Source organism: Crinia signifera, chromosome 1, assembly GCF_055691185.1.
Source record: "Crinia signifera chromosome 1, ASM5569118v1, whole genome shotgun sequence".
Lineage (NCBI taxonomy): Eukaryota > Metazoa > Chordata > Amphibia > Anura > Myobatrachidae > Crinia > Crinia signifera.
The window spans coordinates 355,589,623-355,606,819 of record NC_139217.1 but is presented as its reverse complement, the minus strand read 5'-3'; positions in this window follow the sequence as shown (position 1 = coordinate 355,606,819).

Below are 17,197 nucleotides of genomic sequence, written 5' to 3'. Positions count from 1 at the left end.
ATTCTTGTTTTGTTGGAATATTACAATTATCTTATCAAAGTAAACAGTTCCCAACGTAATCCTGCTCCCTCCTTCTAGCTTTTATTACCCTGAGATAACTGAAATCCTTTTGATAGATCTGCTTCCAAATCCTTTAATTCCTTACACAAAGGGAAAGATTTTAGTTCTATATTCCAGCGCTGAAATCTCTAAGTGGGAGTGATCTCTGCTCACCTGCGATTTGTGATTAACTCCTCAGGAATATTCTTTCTTTTATTGCAGAAAGAAATGATTTACAAACTTAAATGGCACAATAATAACAAACAATAAGTTTACCATGAGGCTGGTACATTAACTGGAACTTTAGTTGCTTCATATATAAGTGAATCTCTCCTGCGTAGATTATAGTGTGCCTGTGCAGTCACTGGAAAAATCGATTGTTTCATACTCACCATCAAATGATTTTTCCTCAGGACACTGGTCTTCGTGTAACCCAGTACTTACTTGGCGGCTGCATGTAATACAGGCACATCCAGGCGACCGCTGACGACATCCACATTCCCCTAGCAGGCTTAACCACACCTGCGTTCCTACTGATACACCTATTGTGAATGTTGATGTTCAACTATACTTTGAAAGCCTTGCGGAATTCGTATGCGCTATATAAGAAACTGTTAATAAATTGTTTCTTTTGCCCCTCCACCCCGTTTTTCTTGTCAGGAACCACCCCCACAGGCCCACTTCAGTCATTCTGTGGTTCGGCTTCCGAAGCATGCTTTGCGCACGTGCATTTCGGCAAATGTGCTTGCAAATTGCTCTGATAATCGTTCAGCAAACGAATTCGGACATGTGCAAACAGATCTGAATCAGGCTCATTGTGCCTAGAGGCATTTTGCATTAAATTGCATGCGATTTATCTCATTAAAAAGGACTGCATGCGATATGCCATGTGCGATCTTGCCACCCAGGTTACTTCTCCCCTGTAAGGTCTATGGCCAATCTGCCCATGCCGGCGAGTGTGGCATGGACATGTGCCTGTTCAACTTCAGAACATTACTCTTGTATTCTAAAGCTCCATATACACTACGAGATATAGTAAAAGATATTGCTCAGAAGAACCCTTCTGAGCGATATCGTCTACTGTATCGCCTAGTGTGTACGCTGGAAATCTTTAATGATGTGCGCTCCCATACATCATTGACGGCCCCCTGCCTCGTCTGAACATATACAGACAAGAGAGTCCTCGTTAATTATGACCATGGCCGTCGCTCCCTCCGCCGTTGCTCTTTTCCCACAGGCATCGGCAAATATGTATTCACTTGACAATGCCATCGCTTGTTTAGTGCGTATGGGGCTTTACACACTGTGTTCCCTTCCTGTCTGCACTGACAACCTACCTAGCAATTGGAGGGCTCTCCTTCAGTCTGCCCAGAGAGGGGTTTAACCAGTTGCGGTTTATACCTATGGGTTGCAGGGCTGCAGCCCCCAGGTAAAATCCGTCACTGTTCTCTGCCTAAGTGAAGCTAGATGCAGTCTGAGAGACTGGTCTAGCTTCACTGTGACTGGCAGTGACTTCCTAATGGAAGTCCGACCTGCCCTGCCAGTCACCCAAGGCTGTCTCATTGGGAGGTGTTCCCTCCGAGATGCCTCTCTATGCACCCCAAAAACAGGTTATGTGCATGCGCAGTACCACGAACGATACTGCACATGCGACAGATCCTGGACCCTGAATATGCCTCCGGGGGCTGCTGCACAGGCAGCCCATGAAGGCTGGGGCCAGCGCATGTGCAGTATGTATGACGTTACTGAGTATGTGCTGGCCCCGTGCAGGTGAACGGAGGCTGGGACTGGGAATTAGTTGCTGCGGCAGCAGAGGGGAGCATTGCAGCAGCGGAGGGGGCACTTTGTGGAAGCCCCCCTCCTCCACAGAGGTAATCTGCTGCTGGGTGTAACCTTACCATCGCTTAGTGGCGTAACTATAGTCCCGCAGCCCCCGCGGTGGCGGGGATGCGCTGAGAGGGTGTGGGCGCCGGGGGAGGGGGGCTGCGGGACTATTGTTACACACTGCCTTCTGCCCCTGCCGCCGGCGCTTCTGTCTGCGCCGGGTCCCGGCTCTCCCAGCTACTGCTGCAGCGCTGCTAATACAAAAAAGTGACAATCGGAAAATGGCTACCCCATACTACAGACAGTTTTTGAGGATGCTAGAGGAGGCAGCGGCCGGTGGGGAGTTTGTTTACCCTAGGGGGGGGATTATTTACCCTAGGGGGACCCTGCATTTTTGGCTGGGGGTCGCAGAATTAATAGCTGCACTGCTTGCTAGGATATTAGTATGTATCTGCAGAAACATATTACTCTGCCTTATTCTTATCTGTCTGTGTAATCCCCTCTCATATGTAGTGGGGATATATTGAAGTGTTTAGAAATAACTATATAACCACCCCCCGCATCTTCCCAACGTTGCCGTATAAATACCACGATTCACAGCTTTCTGGGGAGGGGGTGAGGCTAAAATTATGCAAGCCTCAGCAGCCTCAACCAACCAGGTCACTAAGCCCGTCAGTAAGCCTGCTGCATGACTGGTTTCCCTCTCCCCTGAAGGATTCCAGGGTGGGAGCTCATTTACAGGACTTGAAGGACGTTTGGGGGTGAACCTGTCCGGATGTCTGGGTAAGAGGCTAAGGGATGTATTCAATTCCATGATTTTTTGACAGTTAATTCAGGGTTGCCAATCCTCCCGGAATTGCCGGGATGATATCGAAAATTGGGTCCCCCTCCCGGTCTCCCGGAAAGGTGGGCAACCCTCCTGGATTCCGGTGGTCCCCTCCCCCCTCATGTACCTGGTGGCGGAAGCTTTAAATTGCCGCGATTCGCGGGTTTTCGGCGGAAGGGGCGGGGCTAAATATGCAAATTGCACTTGTTTAGCCCCATCCCTTCATCAGAGACCCGCATATTGCTGTATTTGCATTACTGGGGGCAGGGACTGATGATGTCTCCATCAGGCCCCGCCCCCAGAAGTGATGTTTACAGTCTCCTCTCCGGGGTTCTCCCGGAGAGGAGAATGTGAAAGTCGGCAACCCTGAGTTAAATGGCACTTTTAGACGTTTTTAAGTCGAATTTGCATTCAACCTATTCAGTTAAAGTGGCGATTGTTAAAAAATGTGTCATGGTTGAAATTGCAGCCATTATCAAATGTTTTTTAGTCATGTCTACAAACAGCTGCAAATGAATACTAAAGTCCAGTTTTCTCAGCTAGCCAAGAGAAAACTGACTTCATTGAATGCCCGCTTAGGGGTAAATTTACTAAAGCTTCTACAAATTAAAATATAAAAAGAGTTGATTTTGCCCATAACAACCTATTAGATTCTGTCTATCATTTTCTAGAATACAATAGACAAATTATAGACAGAATCTAATTGGTTGTTATGGGCAAAATCAACTCTTTTCATTTTTAAACACTTTAGTAAATGTACCCCTTAGCCACTCAGGGCTACAAAATAGATTTCCAGACACAACTCCCTCATTTTTCACCTCAGGTTTGCCAGTTTCAGAAGAAACTACACTAAGCTTACTCTTGGAAGTTACCTGTGAACTGAATATAATACTCGAAACCATAAGTGAACGGGTCTACATCTCACACAGTTCAATTGAGCTTTTGTTGACACAATTATCATTGTTTTGACTTTATTTGAGGTTTGATAGGCAGCTATTGTCACTGAGGGGTAGATTTATTAAGGTTGGTGAAGTTATAAAGTGTCTGGTTTTTATCACCGTCCAATCAGCTCCTATCTGTTATTTTTCAAGCCAAGCCTGTAACTTCAGCTAAGAGCCGATTGGCCGGTGATAAAAACCAGACACTTTGGGCCTTATTCTGGTTGGAGCGGCCGGGCCGTACGCGTACGTCCCGGGATTTTTAATGATCTGCGCATGCGTACATTCACTAATGCGCAGGCGCGAACACCCCAAAACGCTTACGGACGGGCCTCTACGTGCGAAAAAACCTATACGCGAGTGTACGGGCATTGGGGGCGGCATAGGGGCGTGAAGAGGGGAGCGGCCGAAATAATGAGGGAAAATGGGCGTAAATATGGGCGTACACGGGGGTGTGCACCAAAAATGAGCGGTGCTACTACCGCACGATCGACTAAGGCACCGTTCATTTCGGACACAAAACAGGCGGCCGCCAACCGCCATCTCAAACCACCCCTACAGATACCGCATGCCAGCGTGCGCCTGGGTTTGCTAATTTACGCTGATTACTACTCAAACACATACACCTGAATGTAATAAGCAATGCTGCAGTCTATTAAGTCCAAACCATGATTTCACTACCTGCAAGCCACACACAGCACTCAAACACATTGAAAGCTTATCTTTCTATACTTCTCGACATTTAAAGGTTTGTTTAATTTAAGGTAAGAATCTTTTTAAGACCTGCTTATATATGCTAAGGTAGCTATTTGTTAAACAGTTACACACATTCACTACGTGCTTTCATAGACTTTACACAGTAGCACACTCAATCTACACAAGTCGACATGTGTCAACGTGTTCACTCTAATACAAACATAGGTTTTGTATTTATGATACAATAACATAAACCACATCTAACACCTACAAAGGATGTTTCAGCAATGTTTTAAGCCCATGCCCACTATTTTGCACACAATCTTTGTATAGTACCCAAAATACAGAACTGTACCACTATCTGATCTGCTATGAATTGGATTTGACTACACTCTGGATGTAAGATGCCACCAATCACATTATTGCACTCACATCTCTCTAACAAAGGATTCCTACATCTGCTTATGACACTGTAAAATCATATATATTTAAAAAGTTATACATGTTTCTTCACAAGCAATTTTATCATGTTTGGCCGATTCACACATCTTTTTTTAGGGAGGACACATATGCATTCCTACACAAATGTACCTTTTGACCCTTGTTTGTCTGCCTCACCCACTCCATGAGGAAAGCATTGTTCTGGACCTGCTTTTACCTACTACTGTAGGAGCTACCTCACCTGCACACAAACTGCTTTCTCACCTATTAAGTTGCTCTGCACATGTGCTGACACAAACTAATTAGCAGGGAAAAGTTGGATAGGAACATGGGAATGACCATGGAGAGGGTTACACATGGGAAACTTCGACCACACTTCAACAAATGTTCAAAAATACCCTGGTCAGTAAGTACACATAAATCTAGTATTTGTTTCACACAAGAAATTACACATACAACAATTTTGTTTTAATTGGTAAAATAAATTTATTTGCTGTTCAGCATCACAGCTTAGTAGACACTTTCATGTCATAAATCAAATAAACAAATAAAATAGACACAAAAATAAAAAAAAAAAACAGCCAGAACAAGAGGTTGCATATCTCCAAACATGTGTTACCCTGCAAATGCAATGGTGAAAGAAATGGGGACACCAGAATATGTACTGCAACAACCAGGGTGAATACTAAGCAAGATACACACCACCAAAAATTTATCCTGCATTTGTAGAGGTCAAAATAAGAACTTTAATGCCCATGGCACGAAAATGGATAGATGGCCAACTCAGGAAGTGGATGTCCAGTGCAATTTAAACATTTGGGGTCCAACCACAGAGGAAGTGAACCAGGTCTCATTATTTGGGCCCTTTTCTCCCCCTTTTAGATGGGGCCTTGGGGACAGGGGCCTTTGGGTCAGATGGCTTGCGGCGTCTTCCCCTAGTGGACACAGGAGGGTCAGCAGAGGTGGAAGGTTGGGGAGCAGCTTGGGGTGGGCCAGCAGATGGGGGATTGTCCCTTAGGGACCTGGCGGTGGGCAGCAGCTCCGCAAGAATGTCATTCAGGTGGCTGAGGTGTTGGCCAATGTTTTGCATGCCAGCCGCCAGAGTGTCATTAATGCGGTTGAAGGCCTCACACTGCTGCCTGTTTGTGGCCTTCCAATCCTCCAAAAATTCCCCAATCTGCTGCTGACGGAGCGCAGCATCCACCCCTTGCTGCTCGATCCTCTCCAGCGTCACCATCATGCTCTCATCCCATGTCTCCTGTGGCTGGGGCTGGGGGTGACTTCTTGGTGGAGGCTGGACCACTTGCTCCACCTGTGGCTCTGCAGAGGAACGGTACATCCTGGGTTTCTGCTTCTGCTAGGATAATAATTGAAAACAATGTCACCATCACATACGCACTAAAAAATCTCTTTCAAAATACAATGCATTACTGTGACTTACCATCAAAAGCAGCATCAAAGACCTCCGCCGGGAGCTCACTGTCCATATTGGAGATCCCCCTGACCTCGGCCACATCAATGACGTCCAAGGCGTCCTGCTCCAGGGGGGTATACTCCAAAGTATCGGGCATAGGACCTCTCCCGGTGGACATGCTGTGGTTGTACCGGTCAGTCATCTTCCTCTTCAGTGTACTTTTGAAGTCGGTCCACCTACAAGTTTAAAAATACAAATATCACCATGAGATATGTGCACCACTGTGCTAGTGAACATCATGACTACGTTACATTTCCTAGTGTGGGTGATCTTATGTTTTTTATCCATATGTGTCCCACACACACATTAATGTCTCCATTAGGAGGCATTTCAGTGTCTCATCTCATTCATTAGGCCACTAAATGCACATACATAGATCACTATGCAGAAATGACATCATCCCTGGCCAAATTAGGCACCTCCACCTGTTGTGAAACTACACATTCCACCATAGCTTGACAGTGTGGTTATTATGGAGTAATTTAACTATGGGATGGCATACTGGGATGTGTAGTTTCTCACCAGCTACATGTGCACAGTTTGCTCATTCTTGTTTCAGTTGCATCCTATGGAACATGTAAAGGTGGCCATACACGTTACAATTATTGTATACAATATTGCATCTCATAGCATATCGGTTTTGCGATGAGATCAGATTAGATGAGATCTAGTCCAAAAAGTATGTGCTGCACATACTTTTTGTACTCATCGCTAAACCGATATGCTATGAGATGCGATATTGTATACAATATTGTATACAATAATTGTAACGTGTATGGGCACCTTTACAACAACTCTTTCCAAAACACACTTTCTCTTGTCCCATCACATACTTCACATGAGCAGAACTGTGTCCATAACCTCACATCACACCAATGGTGCATGTTTCATATATCAATGTGGGTTATTAGACATGGTTGTGTTCACATGTGACATTGAAGTGTAGCACTATCTACAAACACACCTTTCTATTATTCTCAAAACATACATGTAACATATGTACACACATATGACATTATCAGGGGGACAAACACACTTGCCTTTTCTTCACCGATAGCCAATCTCTGACCACTGGTGACACCTGGTTCACTTCCTCTGTTATCTTGTCCCAAAGGTTTCTCCTTGCACTGGCACCCGGCTTCCTGATTGGCAATTCTATCCATTCACGTGCTCTGGGCACTAAAATTCTTAATTCTGCCTCTACAAATGCAGGGTTTCTCTTTTTGGAGGTGGTATCCTGCTCAGTCCTCACCCTAGATGTTGCAGCTCGTTTTCTGGTGGCCCCAGTTCTCTCAACATGCACCTGCTGGGTCACACCTGTTTGGAGAGATGCAACCTCTTGTTCTGGCTGGTTGCTTGGCCCTTGTGGAGCTGGTGGAGGTTGAACAGGGCCTGTTAGTGAGGGGCCCGCTTGGTCTTGCAGGCTACCTCTCTCTTGAGCCCTCCTTCTCCGCTCCTGTTCCCTCTTCTGTAATGCTTCAAGCAGGGATTCTGCTTGTGCTCTCTGCAGAGCGTCCTCAGCTGCGGAATCGTCTGAGTTAGACATGTTTGCAGCAATTCTGGCCTGCATCTGACTGAATATTTATATGTTAATCTCCCGCCATGAACAAGGGGGCGTATATTTTTCCCCGCAATGTACTTGCTAATTTACGCCGATATTTCCCGCCGATAATTGCCGCTTAAATTACGCAGGTCTCCACGCACCTGATCAATCACCTGTATATGCACATACACAGGTTGTGGAGCATTGTGTTCTGCATCGTGAAATGTGTGCACCTGTCATTCCAATGATGAGTGTTGTCAGCTGGTATCTGTTGGAGTTCGTGTATGCTTTGTGAGTCACATTTCAAAACATCACGTTATAATGCTTTCCTTACATATGTAATGAGTCTGAAATTGTCATACACCAACATGTTGCATTGGGCCCCTTTTAGCAGCGTTTCCTCTACCTCCCCATGGCAGCATACTTCGGGGTTTCCGCCCCCTTGGGTAGATATCTGAAAGGAACAAAAAAAGACACTGCCCCCCTATATAAGGGACCGCCCTCCTAGGCTCTGTGTCTTTTTTTCCTTTCATGGGTAGATGGATGGCTTACCCTGCGGAGATCAGGAGGGCTGGTTCCTCTGCCCAGTGCAGCTGTGAACTTAGCGTATCGTGTCTGGGACCCCCGCCATCAAGTGTGGTCTGGGACGTCCGTCTGCTGTAGCTCCCTGCCGCCCAGTGCGTCCAAGGGAGAAGGTGCCCGGCGAGGTGTGCGGCGTCTGAAGCCGCAGGCTGAAGCCGGTAAGCGCGGCGTGTACATGGGGCGCGTCATCAGACGGCGCCCGGAAGCGGAGGTGGCGTCTGACGTCACGGGGATACACGCACGCCGGGCATGGAGTTAAAACTAGTCTGCAAACAGTGGAGGTTGCTGCAGACGTGTTCTGAGACCAGCAGACGAGGTAAGGCCCTGTGGAAGCAGCAGCGCTGCTAGGGCAATGGCTGTTCTTACGGAAATGATACTAAGTGTATGAATTTTTCTATTAGAGTACAGCGTATTGTGAAAGTGTCATTATGGAAGAGGACAGGAAGCAGCCTGCGGATGCAGGGTAAGCCAGGAATTATTGGAGCATTAGTGGAACATACTTCTTGTTGTTGTTGGAGCATACAGTTAGTGACTTGGCGTTTACTTATACAGGGCAGGACCCAGTAAAGAAAAAACGGAAGGGAAAGCCAAGTATAAAAAATTGCATACAGCAAAGTGTGTATTATGCAAAAGAATTTTACCTGAGAAATGTTCAGGTTCTACATGCAACAAGTGTGAGGGGACACAACAGATGGGATTACCCCAAATGACGGAGCTGGTCTCACTGTTAAAAACAGCATTAGCTGACACGTTTATGGCAAAAAAGGAAAGTACTAAGGCTTCTACAAAAAGGAGAAGAGTAGTACTCTCTGATTCAGATGACCCAGAGGAAGGGCCTGCAGCTAGACCAGAGGAGGAAGCAGAAGAGGGGGAAGTGTTTCAAGAGAAAGAAGAAATTGACTTCAACCCAGATCTGTTAGAAAGTCTGTTGTGTCTCATTAATAAATCCCTGAATATTGAGGATACACAGGAAGAAGGAAAACTTCAAGATTTACTGTTCAAAGATAAAAAGAAAAAGGGGAAGCAGTTTCCTTTATCAATACCTCTGAAAGAGATAGTGGAGGAAGAATGGCTTCACCCCGATAAAAAAGTACCTGTACCCATAAGAGTACAAAAAATGTACCCGTTTAACCCTGAAGAGGTTAAAACATGGGAGGAGCCACCAAAGGTGGACGCAGCGATTGCTCGCATATCAAGAAAGACAACACTGCCGTTAGAGGACGCTAACGTATTTAAGGATTCGATGGAACGCAAAATAGAAATGAACCTGAGGAAGCAGCACGTGACGTCTGGTGCAGCAATCAAAGCGTCATCAGCCATGGCTATTACGTCTAGGGTCCTAAGGTCATGGGTTCAGGACCTGGAGTCGGATATGCTAGATGGAATTAAAAGGACGGAACTGATGAAAATGGTACAGAACATTCAGAGGCGGTAGAGTTCCTGTGCGATGCCTCCCTAGATGGGGTACGGCTGGCAGCAAGATCCAGTGCAAACAACATAGTGACAAGGAGAGCGCTCTGGCTGAAGCCATGGGCGGCGGATAATCAATCAAAAAATAGATTACTATCTATTCCCTTCCAGGGCAAATACCTATTCGGACAGCAACTGGACGAAATAATTACAAAAATATCGGGTGGTAAGTCCGTATGGCTACCCCAAGATAAGGCGGTAAGAAGAGGACAGTTTAACAAAAACTTCAGGTACTCTACAACAGATTATAAAGAAGCCAAAACATATAGACCAGGTCGTAGTTTCAGGAGGCCCTGGTTTGGGAATAGAAGTACTTTTCGTGGCCAAAGAGGCAGAGAAGGCCGCTTTGCCTTTCGTCAGACACAATGACGCCAGACAGAGGGTTGGCGGCAGACTGATACATTACAAACAAGTCTGGTGCCAATCAACCCAGGACAGGTGGGTATTAGAAGTCGTGTCTTCAGGCTACAAAATAGAGTTTACCAAACTGCCGGGAGACTGGCTGGAAGAGTCACCTGTCCCAAGCAACTGGGAAGAAAGATCAGCATTATTAAGCAGTCTACAGGTCATGATAGACCAAGGTGTGGTAAAAAGAGTACCAAAACATCAAGAAAACCAGGGATGGCACTCAAGGTTTTTTGTGGTGAAGAAGGCATCAGGGGGTTTCAGGACAATACTAGACCTGAGAAGGTTGAACACTTTTGTCCACACAAGAAAATTCAAAATGGAATCGATCAGAAGCATTCTTCCGGACATAGAGAAAGGAGCCTATCTAACAACGATAGACTTAAAGGATGCTTACCTGCATATTCCGATATTTTTAGGGCACCAAAAATACCTGAGATTCAGACTAAAAGGAAGAACTTATCAGTTCATGTCTCTACCATTCGGCCTATCAACATCACCAAGAACCTTCACAAAGGTATTAGTGGTGCTGGTAGCCAACTTGAGAATTCAGGGGGTGTCGATATGGCCATACCTGGACGATCTCCTTATTATGGCAAGATCAGAGGTTCTGTCAGCTCAGCACACAAAATTGGTGCTAGACTATCTAAAAAAGCACGGCTGGTTGATAAATTATCAAAAAAGCCACCTCGAACCCGCACAAAAAGTGATATACTTAGGAATGGTTTTAGATACACAATCTATGCGTGTGAAGCTGACAGAAGACAGACGTCAGAAGCTGATCAAGGAAGTAAGAAAAATGTTAAAAGAAAACATAAGTCATACAGAGGAGTGTATGCGAGTGCTAGGCCTTATGTCGTCAGCAATAGAGGCTATACCATGGGCAAGGTTCCACATGCGGGCATTACAAGGATGCTTCCTAGAACAATGGAATGGAGAAGAAAAGGACAAGAGGCAAAAAATCTTTCTATCAAAAGAGGCAAAAGCAAACCTCAGATGGTGGAACAACATGGAGAGACTAAGTCAAGGGAAGTCGTTTGCAACTCAGACACAGATTATAGTAACCACGGACGCCAGCAAGCAAGGCTGGGGGGCCGTGTGCGAACAACGGATGGCACAGGGAGAATGGAATATAGAAGCAAGCCGGAGCCATTCCAATATAAGAGAGATGATGGCTGTACTGATGGCATGCAAAAAATTTCAGAAGTTACTAATCAACAAGGAGGTTGTGATAAGATCGGACAATCAGTCTGTTGTGACATACCTGAACAAACAGGGGGGAACGAGGAGCAAAGCCCTGATGATGGAGGCAGCGAAGGTACTACAATGGGCAGAGAGTCATGTGGTAAACCTCAAGGCTGTATTCATTGCAGGGAAGGAAAATCGGCTAGCCGACACCTTAAGCAGGAGCAGGATAGCCCCAGGAGAATGGGAGCTGTCACCAAAGGTGTTCGAGGCAATTGTGAAGAGATGGGGCCTACCACAAGTAGATCTTATGGCGACAGAGAAGAATGCGAAGGTGCCTTGTTACATTTCCAGGCACTGGGAACCAGGATCATGGAAGGTAGATGCCCTGACGGAAAGGTGGGAGATGAAACTAGCATATGTCTTCCCACCATTTCCGGTTATTCACAGGCTAATCAGCAAGATAAGCAGAGAAAAATCCAGGGTGATCGCGATTCTACCATACTGGCCGAGGAGAGCGTGGTTTGCAAAACTAACTCAAATGGCGATAGACGAACCATGGATACTGCCAGATTACAAGGACCTAATACAGCAGGGCCGGTATTATCAAAGGCAGCCAGAAAACTGGAGGCTAACGGCCTGGTTGTTGAAACCAGGACATTGAGAAGAAAGGGTTTTTCGGAAAAAGTGGTGAATACACTTTTAAAAGCGAGAAAATATTCAACATCCAGTGTATATTACAGGACATGGAGGAAATATATATACTTCTGCAGAGCAGGGGGCAAAGATGAGAGAAGAATAAATACAATTCTGGAGTTCCTACAAACAGGATTGGAAAAGAACCTATCAGCGAGCTCTCTGAGAGTACAGATATCGGCACTAAGTGCTATCCTGGATCTGAAAATTGCAGACAACAGATATATTCAAAGATTCGTGCAGGCAATAAAAAGGATCAGGCCAGTGTTCCATAACCCGCTGGCACCCTGGGACCTTAACATGGTCCTGAATGTGCTGACGGAGGCACCCTTTGAGCCGTTAGAAGAGGTGCCCTTGAAGATGCTCACCATCAAGGTAGTCTTCCTTGTCGCAATTACTTCGGCTAGGAGAGTCTCGGAGTTGCAGGCGCTATGGGCGGAGGAGCCGTTCCTCAACTTCTTCGAAGATAAAGCAGTATTAAGGACAAACCCGCATTTTTTACCAAAAGTTGTTTCAAAGTTTCATATGAATCAGGAAATAATATTACCGTCCTTCTGTAAGAACCCAGCAAACTCCAAAGAGGCAAGGCTGCATAATTTGGATGTAAGTAGAGCATTAAAAATATACCTAAAAAGATCAGAGGCCTGGAGGAAGTCAAAGAGACTGTTTGTGCTTACAGAAGGGATAAAAAAGGGTCTAGGAGCAACAAAAATGACGATATCCAGATGGATAAGGGCATGTATATGTGAAGCCTACAAGATTAGGAAATTAGATCCTCCAGTGGGGCTAAAAGCTCATTCTACGAGAGCGCTAGCAGCATCGTGGGCAGAAAAAGGGGCGGCGTCACTGGAAGAAGTGTGTAAGGCAGCATGCTGGTCCTCGTCACACACGTTCACCAAGCACTATAGGGTGGACGTGGCGGCTACTGAAGATACAAAACTAGGAAGAAGAATTCTTAGTGCAGTAATTTAAAAAAAAAAAAAAAAAAGGAGGAGTAGAAGAGAAGTAGTACTCATAAGAAAGACTTGGAGCACACTGTAGATACGGTGAAAGAAACCAGTATCCTTTTTCCTTTTTACATTATATTACTATGCCCTCCCAGTGAAGAAAACTGCTAGGGTAGACCCAGAAGTATGCTGCCATGGGGAGGTAGAGGAAAGTACAGATTATTACCTGTTAATAGGCTTTCCTCTACTCCACCATGGCAGCCGTTTTCCCAGCCCTGAACTAAAGGGTTGAGTGTGTTATTTAATATGAATAATTATATGAGTTAAGCTTGTAAAATGAAAGACACAGAGCCTAGGAGGGCGGTCCCTTATATAGGGGGGCAGTGTCTTTTTTTGTTCCTTTCAGATATCTACCCAAGGGGGCGGAAACCCCGAAGTATGCTGCCATGGTGGAGTAGAGGAAAGCCTATTAACAGGTAATAATCTGTACTATTTATTAGTAGACGCTTGCGTGTATTCTTTTATGCAGACTGTATATACAGTACGTCTCTCCATGGAAATGGGTGTATTGTGCCCCTTTTAGCAGCGTATTTATTAGTAGACGCTTGCGTGTATTCTTTTACGCACACTGTATATACAGTTCCTCTCTATACATTGAATGCATGCTGTTGGTTATGGTGTGTGTATATCGGAACGGTCCGCGTAAGTTTCTATTCGCATCCAGTTTGTTAATGTAAGAAGGATTAATAAAGTTAATACTAAACAAACAATTTTTTACACCAATCAGCAAGCACCAAAAGTGATATATGTACCTGCAATTAATAACTGCGCCATTGCCACTATGACTTCAACCAGGGCTAGGGCGTTTTCTACCCAGGAGCTATTGGCCTTGGTTGAGGTCATGGACCGGCGCCTGGGGCCCAGGGGCCCTTATGTCTCGAATAATGACAAGCGGCGGGCATATAATGCTGCCCGCCGGCTAATCTTCGCCCGGACCGGCGTTCACAGGAGCCTGGGCCAAGTTGAGCGGCGCTAGTCTGACCTGCGCCGGCGGCAGCCAGTCTTGCTATCATCACTTCGCCGCCATATTGCCTGATGTAAGTTTTTATTTACTAGTATGCCTGCGTTTTTTTGCAATGTTTTCTGTACTTTTTATAAATATGTTCCTGAGTATGGGGGTGTATAGGGGGTGTATATGGGTGTATATGGGGTGTATAGGGGGTGTATATGGGGTGTATATGGGTGTATAGGGGGTGTATAGGGGGTGTATAGGGGGTGTATAGGGGGTGTATATGGGGTGTATATGGGTGTATATGGGGTGTATATGGGGTGTATAGGGGGTGTATATGGGGTGTATAGGGGGGGGGTTTAAGTAGTTGCTCAGTTTTTGGGTGTAGCATATCAATTAGTTTGCATGATAAATGTCTGAAATATAACAGCAATGATAATTTGGAAGGTTATGAGCATGACTAATGTGAATTTTTCTTTCCCCCTTTTTTATGAAACCCAATCTTCGATTTCTATGCCATCAACATGAACATTTCAGCACGGGCAAGAGCCCGCATAGAAGCCCGGGAGCAGGCAGCCCGGGACCAGGCAGCCCAGGAGCAGCCGGAAGAGGAGGAGGAAGAGGAGGAGGAAGAGGAGGAGGAAGAGGAGGAGGAAGAGGAGGAGGAAGAAGAGGAGGAGGAAGAGGAGGAGGAGACAATGGGTCAAGCTGGGGCCCACACAATTTCCCCATCCCCTTCCCCCTCCCCAACCCCCACCCCCTCCCCAACCCCCACCCCCACCCCCTCCCACACCCCCTCCCCAACCCCCACCCCCTCCCCAACCAAAACCCCCTCCCCCACCCCCTCCCCAACCCCCACCCCCTCCCCCACCCACACCCCTACCCCCACCCACACCCCAACTCCCACCCCCTCCCCAACCCCCACCCCACCCCCTCCCCCTCCCCAACCCCCACCCGCTCCCCTACCCCCACCCACACCCCTACCCCCACCCACACCCCTACCCCCACCCCCTCCCCACCCCATTTCCAACCCCCCTACACCTCTCCACCACCCACCCCCAAACCTCTCCAATCCCCACTCACACCCACTACCAGCATCCAAATTCCAATCTCATCCCCCTTGCTCCTGACCCCCCCAACCACCGCACACCCAACCAGCGGCGACCAGGATGGCTCAAGTAGCCGTAAGTAAATAATGTGTCTAATGTTTACCTACACATTTCTACACATAAACAATCACAACAACCACATATGTGTATCCAACATCAACATTAGTTGCAACATATCACTGCAGGGCGACCATGAGGTGTGTCCTGTCCTTCTCCAGGAACAAGGGTCCCCTTGGTGGTTTTTTTGAGTGTGGCCATGCCTCACCCCTTGAATAATTGACATAACAGTACATCCAATGAGATATCCGACATTAGTGGTGTGGTAGTTATGTGGCTCCAGGTGTTGGGTAACTCCAGTTCCCAGCATGATGTGCAACATAAATGTAGAGATTGTTTTGTTAATAGTGTGTGAGGCCATGCGGATGCATGCTTTACAAACATAGCTGTAGGCCTATAATTTGTACAGCAATGTCCTAAATTTAAAATAGTAAGGAGTGCTTAAGCCACAACAATGTCATAACCCTTAAATAGCACAGCCTAATTGTGAGGTTAGAGGAGAGTCCCCCAAAACCAAAGTACCAATTGGGATACAGCATACATTCATCCAAGAAGGAGTAATTTAATTAATGTTATTTACTATGTACAGTATGTGTGTGTTAACATATTTTTTTTTAGTACTGTGTTTACAGCAGACCCATCTTCAATGTAGTTTAAAAATGTATGTGGCCTTCACACATAACTCACAACTTTTTATTATGTACAAATACAACAAACATTTGTGTATGTTATATATTAATTTTTTTTTTTATCCCTTCACTACAGACACTGAACAGCAGCAGGAGGAGGTGGCAGCCCTTATTCGGGAGATCTTCCTGACCCTTTTTTATTTGCAACTTCTTTTTGGCCTACTGGAGGCCCGCATTTAATTTATTTTTATCCCCCCCCCCTTATTATGTTTGTTATAAATAAAAGTTTATATTGTGTTATAAATTGCCTGTGTTTTTAATAATAAATATGTTAGAGGGCTTGTTAGGGTAGGTACATACAGATGTGTAATGTAGGTTATATTAGTAATTTGAGGTGAGGGGTAATGATTGATGTGTAAATGTGTGTGTTTTTGAGTAAAATAACACATAGTGAAAATGCATGAATGTTTAATGTTTTTCGATTAAAACATCACACATAACATCAGGGTAGGTATACATGTTACACATTTTGGACAAACTAATTATGGACATAATTTAGTACATATACAGAAACACCAACATAACTTGATTTAAAAGTAACAGCAATATGGGGACACATAGATAGTGATTAAAATGCCACATTAGAACATAACAAATATACATGTAATGAGGGTTAAAATGTTGTTTTATTAGGGTCTTTATTAAGGTAGACAATTGAGTTAATAGAAAACAATAATTGAATAACAAATAGATTAATTAATCAATTGTCAGAATTCTAGTTGAAAGGCAAGATTTGCAGGTCCATATATGTGAAGGGTATGCCAGCGTACACGGACGTACGCTCACTCTCACGAGCGGTGACATAAGCTGAGTTTTCCATTGAAAACAATAGGGACCCGTCCGTGCAAGCTGGCGTACGCTCAGATCTCCGCAAGAAGTCGGTGGGAAGACGGCCGAGAGACGTCCGTAAACGGCGGCGTACGCTCTGTTGTACGCCAGTTGTCGGAGTGTAAGGGCTGGCCCGTCCGTGTACGTTGGCGTACGCTCAATTGTACACCACTCCCCTTTGACGTTGTTTCTGGCCGTACGTATGCGGCTGAGTTGTGGGTGGACTTAACCCCAACGGCCGCGTACGGATAGCGTACGTTAATAGTGAACGTACGCACGTTTGGCCGCACCGATCAGAATAAGGCCCTTAATCACTTAATTGAGCTTACTAAATCTGCCCCTAAAAATTAAGCCCTAATCTCTATGTTAATATTGGTATTTAACAAGTTTCTTTGAAAAGAAAACAAATATACAATTTTTCTATACTAAACTGTGACTG